Here is a 7,500-nt window from a genome sequence, read left to right on the forward strand (position 1 = left end):
GATGATATTACAGTCAGCATCAGTGGTAATGCAATAGAGAGGAGATAAGTAGCTTGATTATTTTAATAGCAAGGAAATCAAAAATACCTGCAAGTATAAGAGAAAAGTACCTGTTTTCGCTGGATTCTACAGCCTGTCCATACTTATTTACGATGACGCTTCTAATCGAGCTGAGTTTTTTCTTTTACGGACTCGGCCAGACGGGGATGGCAGGCGAAGTTGCTACACACGCAACGCTATTCTTAGCTCTGTTATTAGAGGTGTTTTATCTTATACCAAGACCTGTTTCTTGTTTATTACTGTTATATTTCATTCTTATTCTTACAAACGACTTTCGTTTCAGCGATTCATCTATGGCAAGTTACAAGTACAGTTTTCTGGTAATCGGTTTGTTTTTTGTGATAAAATAATTTCACCTTCAGTGCAAAGTACCATTAACTAATGATACATATAAAGATGCTTGATCGTTACCTGCTCATTCAATTCAATCATACACTGATTCCAAAACTAGAAAAGGAAGAAAAACTATGCGCTGGCAATTCACAGAACTTCCCCCTCCCCCAACACACAAAAAAGGAAGAAAAATAATGTTGATAATTAGATCTCCTGCCTCAGCCATGTTGTATTCTTAGCCTCTGTCGCTGCGGCAAAGGGGTTTCCGAGAACCCTGTCTTTACTGTTGCCCTCGTTATAGAGGCTTCAGGTGAATGGGACTAGTTTCTCGGGGGCGGGCGAGGGGTGGCGCGGCCGGCGGAGAGAAAGAGGGAGAGGGAGAGAGGGCGCTGGTGGTCGCCAGGAGTACGGCTCTAAAATTAGCGGCGGTGGCACCCTCTCGCCGCAGACACACTCCCTCCTCACTCCCTCCGACTTGTTTCCCTGCGTAAACTCTTAAACAAAAGATTACCGAATCGCCTTGTACTTTCAATACAGATATCAAAAAGGTTGTTTTGATGTATCATTTTACGGAAGAAAGATGTGCATATACATTTACATACATATAGCCTATCGCATTTCATATACCATACAACCAAAACGGTTTAAAACATGATTATCTATAGTTACATTCTTCCCAACGTCAACTAAACATAGACCAGTGAAACAGGAGAGACAGAGCTACGGTGCTACAGTGAAAAAGGCGAGGCGGAGTAATTGCTTCCGTCAGCCCATAGCATCAACTCATCCACTCAGTTCGTCGTGCTGGATTCACTTCCTGTCGCCCTCGCCCGGAATTTCTGTGTTGATCGTTGAAGCACAAATTCACTTTTGAGAGATGTATTCCGTTAATAGACAACGAAACACATTAAAGAAAGAGCTAGTAATTGTATAAGTATGAAATATAACAGTTTTCATTACCAACGTTGAAACCGAGTTCCATATATGATAAAAAGCACCGTGAGCGGTACCATTGCTAATAGACTCAACGGACGGGAGAAATCTCCAGCTGAGGAAATGCTGGCTCGTGGCAGATCGAGGGACGTGGTCCCGTGACGGCCAGGGGCGCGGGGCTCCTCGTCAGGGCGCTTGTAATTCCATGGTCGGGCAGGGGGTGGGTTGAGGCCCCTGGAGGTTAACTCCTTGGCATCGGCATGTTACCCTTCGGATTCTTAGGGGTGGCTATTAATTGCTATATAAAAAGTAACAATAACAACTAAATACTTGCAGAGACCATCCGTGTTTACTCGTATAACGGAGGAGTAACATCAGACATGTCTAGGAGCGTGGAGTATGCACAGCCGTGACTCATCCGCCTAGCGTGAGACGTAAATCATTCAATCTGGATCTAAAGTTTTCCCGCAAGAAGTCTGGTCCTTCTCATCAGAGGACTCAGACAGCGTCCACTTAGAGGGCGACGGCACTTCGCAGTATCTAGTGGCCCCCCCGTAGGCCCTCGGCGAGCCATCTGACCCTCCCGGGTGCCCAGGTCCCCCCCTCACGACCTCATTATTCATAGTTGTGTGTTGTTTACTGCGTCCACTTGTTAAAGACGTCATCCTAAGACCCGAGATGCGGTTCACGTGGAATACGACGTAAGGGAGTAATAGTGAGATAGTGTGGAATGAGAGTGTTGGTGTGCGTGGCAATAGAGCGTGAGTGTGAATCGAGGTCCGTGACATGAAGAGAGAAAGACTGAAGTAATCAAGTGTGAGGTGAGTGACGTGAGTACGAAGTAGCGTAGGATGCTCTCTCTCGGAAAGAATGGAGGAAGATGATGTGTTCTGTCGGGGATGAAAGAATGACATCATCTCTCATCACCACTTATCTCTCTTTCTCTCCCGTTCCCTCCCTTCCTCTCTCATATCTCTCTCTCTCTCTCTCTCTCTCTCTCTCTCTCTCTCTCTCTCTCTCTCTCTCTCTCTCTCTCTCTCTCTCTCTCTCTCTCTCTCTTCTCTCTTCTCTCTTCTCTCTTCTCTCTTCTCTCTTCTCTCTCTCTCTGTCCCTCCCTCCCTCTCTCTCTCTCATTCCCTCCTTCCCTCGTCCCTTCTCTCTCTCACTCCCTCCGTCTCTCCAACGGGATGGCCTCCACTATGGGACGAATGTATCTGAGTGCGATTGCAGTGATTGTACCCAATGACAAGCGCGTGCTCCACTTGCCTCAAAGCGACCAAGAAGCGGATGAGGTGATAATGTCATATATTATTTCAGTGTTCCTTTTTTTTTTTTTTTTTGAATTTTCTGTATCTTTGCATGTATTTTGTATTAACATGATTCTGATGTTTTAACTGGTGGTTACACTATATTATAACTATAGTTGTGTTATGTAATGGTGTTCACACTATGTGCCTTATATGTATCTATATAATCTTGGTGTGTACTTAATATTATATATTGGAATCCCTGATCTTGGGCTTGATTTTTCGCGTCTTGTAATTTAGTGTATAACGATGCTAGTAATATTACTTCATGACAAGAGAGACGCTGTGGGGTCGTAATTTCGATTTTATTAATTGTATTTTGTAAGTTTCCCGGCATTTGAAGAAATTATGATTGTGTTTACAATATTTGTTTATGGATCTGAGATTTTTTATGCATATCCGTAGCGAGGATTTGTCAGACACTAGGTTTTTTTGTACAATATATGAGTGACACTAAGAGGAAGGCTATCGTAATATGTATTTTTAACTGGCTGTATTGAATTCCATTTGTATTGTAAATTCCTTCATTTTCAGTCTGTCCCTCGACCGAATGACACAGTGTATATCAGGCAACAGTAGAGTAAGTCCCACGAAAGCGTTTGGTCTGTATATTTTAGTCTGTGACTGCGAAATGAATCGACCCTTTCTATGCCCAGTGAATCGTAAAGCCTTTCTCACTTTTCTTCAATAGCGTGCTTAAGGATTTTTCGAATAAGGAGTTCTAGGACAAGTGATAAAGTACGAAAAGAGGGACATTGGGAGGCAGACAGAAAATGAAGGAAATTACTGCGCTGACTTGCTGCATACACAAGAAGAACAGTTGGCTATGTTTAGATAGTGACTCATCCTCAGCCTGGTTCCTGGGGTTGTTGCTACCAACCCCAACTTATGTGTCAGTTATGTTCCGTGTGCGTAACTTGCCCTCTTGGGACGAACGTGCCAGTATTACTCTTAAGTAGTGAAAACGTGAGTTTGGCGCCAAGCCGACGGTTATTCTATAAGTTTACTGCATGACCACTTAGTGTTAAATTGATTTATTATTAATCCACGTGTCCTGACAGAGAAAAAGAGTTTCCTTCATAGCGCGCGTTCTTCTTGTGTTTGCGGGTGAATTTCAAGGGTGAATTATCCTATCACGACCTGCCAAAGCCATAGCGAGGAACTTGAGATGTACAGAGTTCCCAAAGCGGTGTGCAAGGCGCAGGGAATCTATGAACAGCATTCCACAATTATGGTCTGTACTGTGCACCGCCGGCCGGGCCGAGGTGCACAGGGGCGGGGGCCGACGTCGCTTCACCTCGCTCTAGTCCCGCTCACATTGACCTTCTGTCTGCGTCGGGATGACGGACTGTGCAAAGATTACGCATGGTCGAAGCCAGACGCGTCAGCGGGTTGAGGGAGCAGGGTTAGGACTGGCAGAAGAGCGTCTTGGCCGTGACCCATGGTATGTCTCCCCTCATGACCCAGGGAGTCTAATCTTACTCTGGTCTGTCGTTTTCAAGTTGATGAGTTTTTTTTTTGCGTACGACTTAAATACTTTCCACTTTATGTTTATACCTTGACACTTATTTCCTAACTCTCTAAGATGTGGCACTGCCGAATCATGAGTGGTGACACTGGATTAAGTTATGTAATCAGTATCAAGACGACGTCTGAAACTGTCCTGACTCGATGGCAGGTTTGGACCAAAGTCCATATGTGTACTTGTATGAACTTTGGTTCCGAAAGTATTTCCCCCCTGGAGTCGGCAGTGGAGAACGAAGTTGAGAAATGATAAGCAAGTCAGAGAGAAGTTGCTATATGGAGAATTTGCCAGTATCGTGCAATAAAATGAGTTGGAAGATTGCCCTCACTGTGGTCCTTGTGTGACACCTTTTTTATATAAATCTTTTATTTAGAGAGATAGTTCCAGCTTAGAGTTAAGAGCGTCTTGTGCTTAGGACGAAGACAAAAAGGCTGCTGGAACTGTCTCTTCAGGTAATTCCTCGTGTCTCACAAGGGAAAGGTGGGCCTGGATTTCTCGGGACTCCTTCAAGACGGACTTAGACAGGGATGTAGACGTCCCAGGGCAGTCATTTTGGCGTCCCAGTCTTTCAGCTCCGCTCACCAAGACAGGATATCCCAGTCAGTCACGTCATGCATATAATAGGATGAGAAATGATTTGTAAATTTTGGCCATTCTTTTTTTCAGAGAGATGTTTACTTTGTCGTATTTGTTTATTGGTCGAATATGAGTATAGATATAAATTATTCGAGGGCTAGCTGAGACATTTCCTTTGAGTTAAGTAAATGAAGTGTTTTTTTCATGTTTAACAAGGAAAGATGTTCAGAACAAGTTTCTATTCACCCATAGCTGCTGTAGTAACATGATAAGAAAAGATACTTTTGTTTTCCGCTATCGGGAACATAAGCCATACATGAATGAATTTGACTTTCTTAGAGCTGCCAAATTCACATTCTTCCTATTCTCACGCAAGAAAGAGAAGAAATAAAAAAAAATCCAATTATAAAAAACAAAATACTCTAAGAATCTCAATGCCATATCAGAAGTATGAAAGACTAAGGTGTTCAGTGTTTAATGTATGACTCATGTTATCCATTCCTGGACTTGTTCATCTTGTTCATGTATAATAATGCCGAGTTGTAGTAGATTCTAGACGTAGGTGTCGCGCTGCTGTACTTAACTCTCTCATCAACATACGCGCAGTGTGTGCTTGCTCGTTGAATAAACATTAGTCAATTGGGAGACTCGTTTTCTTGCCAACCTCGTCTCACTCTTCGGCGAAACTGCGCAAGTTTGCAGTTTAGATTCAAGATAGTGATATATCGTCTACTTTATTTATCTGTCTATTTATTTTATTTTATTCAATTCTATGTATTCAGCATGTTTTTTTTTTTTTGTTTTTTTTTACTTTCAGTTGTTGAGTGCAACGTGGTGACTTTTATTTGAATTATTGTTGTTACTGTTGCTGTTTTATATATTTATATATATATATATTGTTGCTGGTATTATTATTGTTTTGTTATTTTAACCATCACCTTCACTATAATTTTCAGTCTTATTAATATCATGATTATTATTAGTAGTAGCATCACTATTATTATTATTATGATAATTATTATTCCTATCGTTATTATTATTATTATTGTTGTTATTATTATTATTATTATTATTGTTATTATTATTATTATTATTATTATTATTATTATTATTATTATTATTATTATCGTTATTGTTATTATTACTATTACTATTATTATTGTTATATAATTATACTCATTATTATTATCACTAATGATGATTAGGATAAGAAAATAAGTAATTATCATAATTTCAATCACAGCAACACAAAAAGGATAATAAAAATAGTAATAATAATAATAATAATTATTATTATTATAATAATATTAATAATAATAATAGTAATAATGATAACAATAATAATAGTGATAATGATAATGATAATGATAATGATAATGATAATAATAATAACAATAATAATGAAAATAAAAATATAAAGAAAAATAGATATAAAACTAAAACTAAGAATAAAACAGAAATACAAAAATCATAATATTTGTAACAATAATAATAATGATAAATATAGTTTTCATGATAATATTAACAATAATAGCAATAATAAAAACAATAAAAATAAGAGTGATGATAATGATATTAATTTTAAATTTCACAATAATAATAATAATAATGATAATAATAACAATGGTTATAATAATAATAATGATGATAATAATAATAAAACCATAATAATAAGAATTATAATGATGATGATTATGATAATAATGATGACAATAATAATCATAACAACAACAGCAACAATAAAAATGATTTTAATAGTAATAATGATAATGATTATAATCATAAAGCTTATAAAGATGATAATGATAATAATGATAACGATGATTATAATAATAGTAATGATAATAGTAATACTAATAATGACTATGATAATAATGATAGCAATAACAATAATAATAATATTAATAATAATAATAATAATAATAATAACAATAATTTTATTGATGAAAATAATAAATAACAATAATATTATTAATGAAAATAATAAATAACAATAATGATAATAATAATAGGAATGATAATAATAAAATGATAATAATTATCATAATAAAATTGCCAGTAATAACAATAATATATAATAATAATGTTAAGAATAATGATAATGATGATGGTAATTATAATGATGATGATGATGATAATAACAATAACAATAATGATTACAACAACAATTATTATGATAATCATAGCAACAAAAGTAAATAATAATAATAACAATTTTAATAATAATGATAGCCACAGCAACAATAACAATAATGATAATGATAATGATAATAGCAACAACAACAACAATAATAATTGCAATAATAATAATAAAATGATGATAATAACAGTAATAATAATGACCCTGATGGTATTTGTAATATGAATAATAATAGTAATTATAGTGAATATAATAATAAAAACAAGAAGGATGGCCAATGATGAAAATATTGACAATAACATTTATAATAATAAAGCTAATTGCATTGTTGTGGATGAAAGTTAGAACTATAAAATCCACACACACATACATTAATGACAAAACACACTACCGTGTTGATATTATAATACTACGTACACGCTAAACCTACAAAAAAAAAAAAAAAAACGAAACAACAGCTTTGGAATCCTCCTGGATTTCATATCCAGGTCTGAAGAGGAAGGAGTTTAAGGAGGAGCATAGGAAACGACGGTGTATTTCAGTTTATCTCAAGACGTGGGAATCGAGGAGACTGTCGGTTTGGGGAAAAGCACAAAAGTGAAATTTGAAACTTGATTTATCAACGA

At 36.8% G+C, this 7,500-nt stretch overlaps 1 protein-coding gene across 2 annotated transcripts in view; it reads left to right on the forward strand.

Moving 5' to 3' along the window:
* The window catches only part of LOC125030769 (glycine-rich cell wall structural protein-like), a 29,097-nt gene extending 26,737 nt beyond the window's left edge, over nt 1-2,360 (forward strand). For both annotated transcript variants that reach the window (XM_047621035.1, XM_047621036.1), the window contains exon 5: nt 1-2,360. This exon is cut by the window's left edge and continues 2,515 nt beyond it. The gene's annotated coding sequence lies outside the window, so the exon portion shown is untranslated.
* Nucleotides 2,361-7,500: the final 5,140 nt, after the last annotated feature.

This window comes from Penaeus chinensis, chromosome 11 (genome assembly GCF_019202785.1).
Source record: "Penaeus chinensis breed Huanghai No. 1 chromosome 11, ASM1920278v2, whole genome shotgun sequence".
Classification (NCBI taxonomy): domain Eukaryota; kingdom Metazoa; phylum Arthropoda; class Malacostraca; order Decapoda; family Penaeidae; genus Penaeus; species Penaeus chinensis.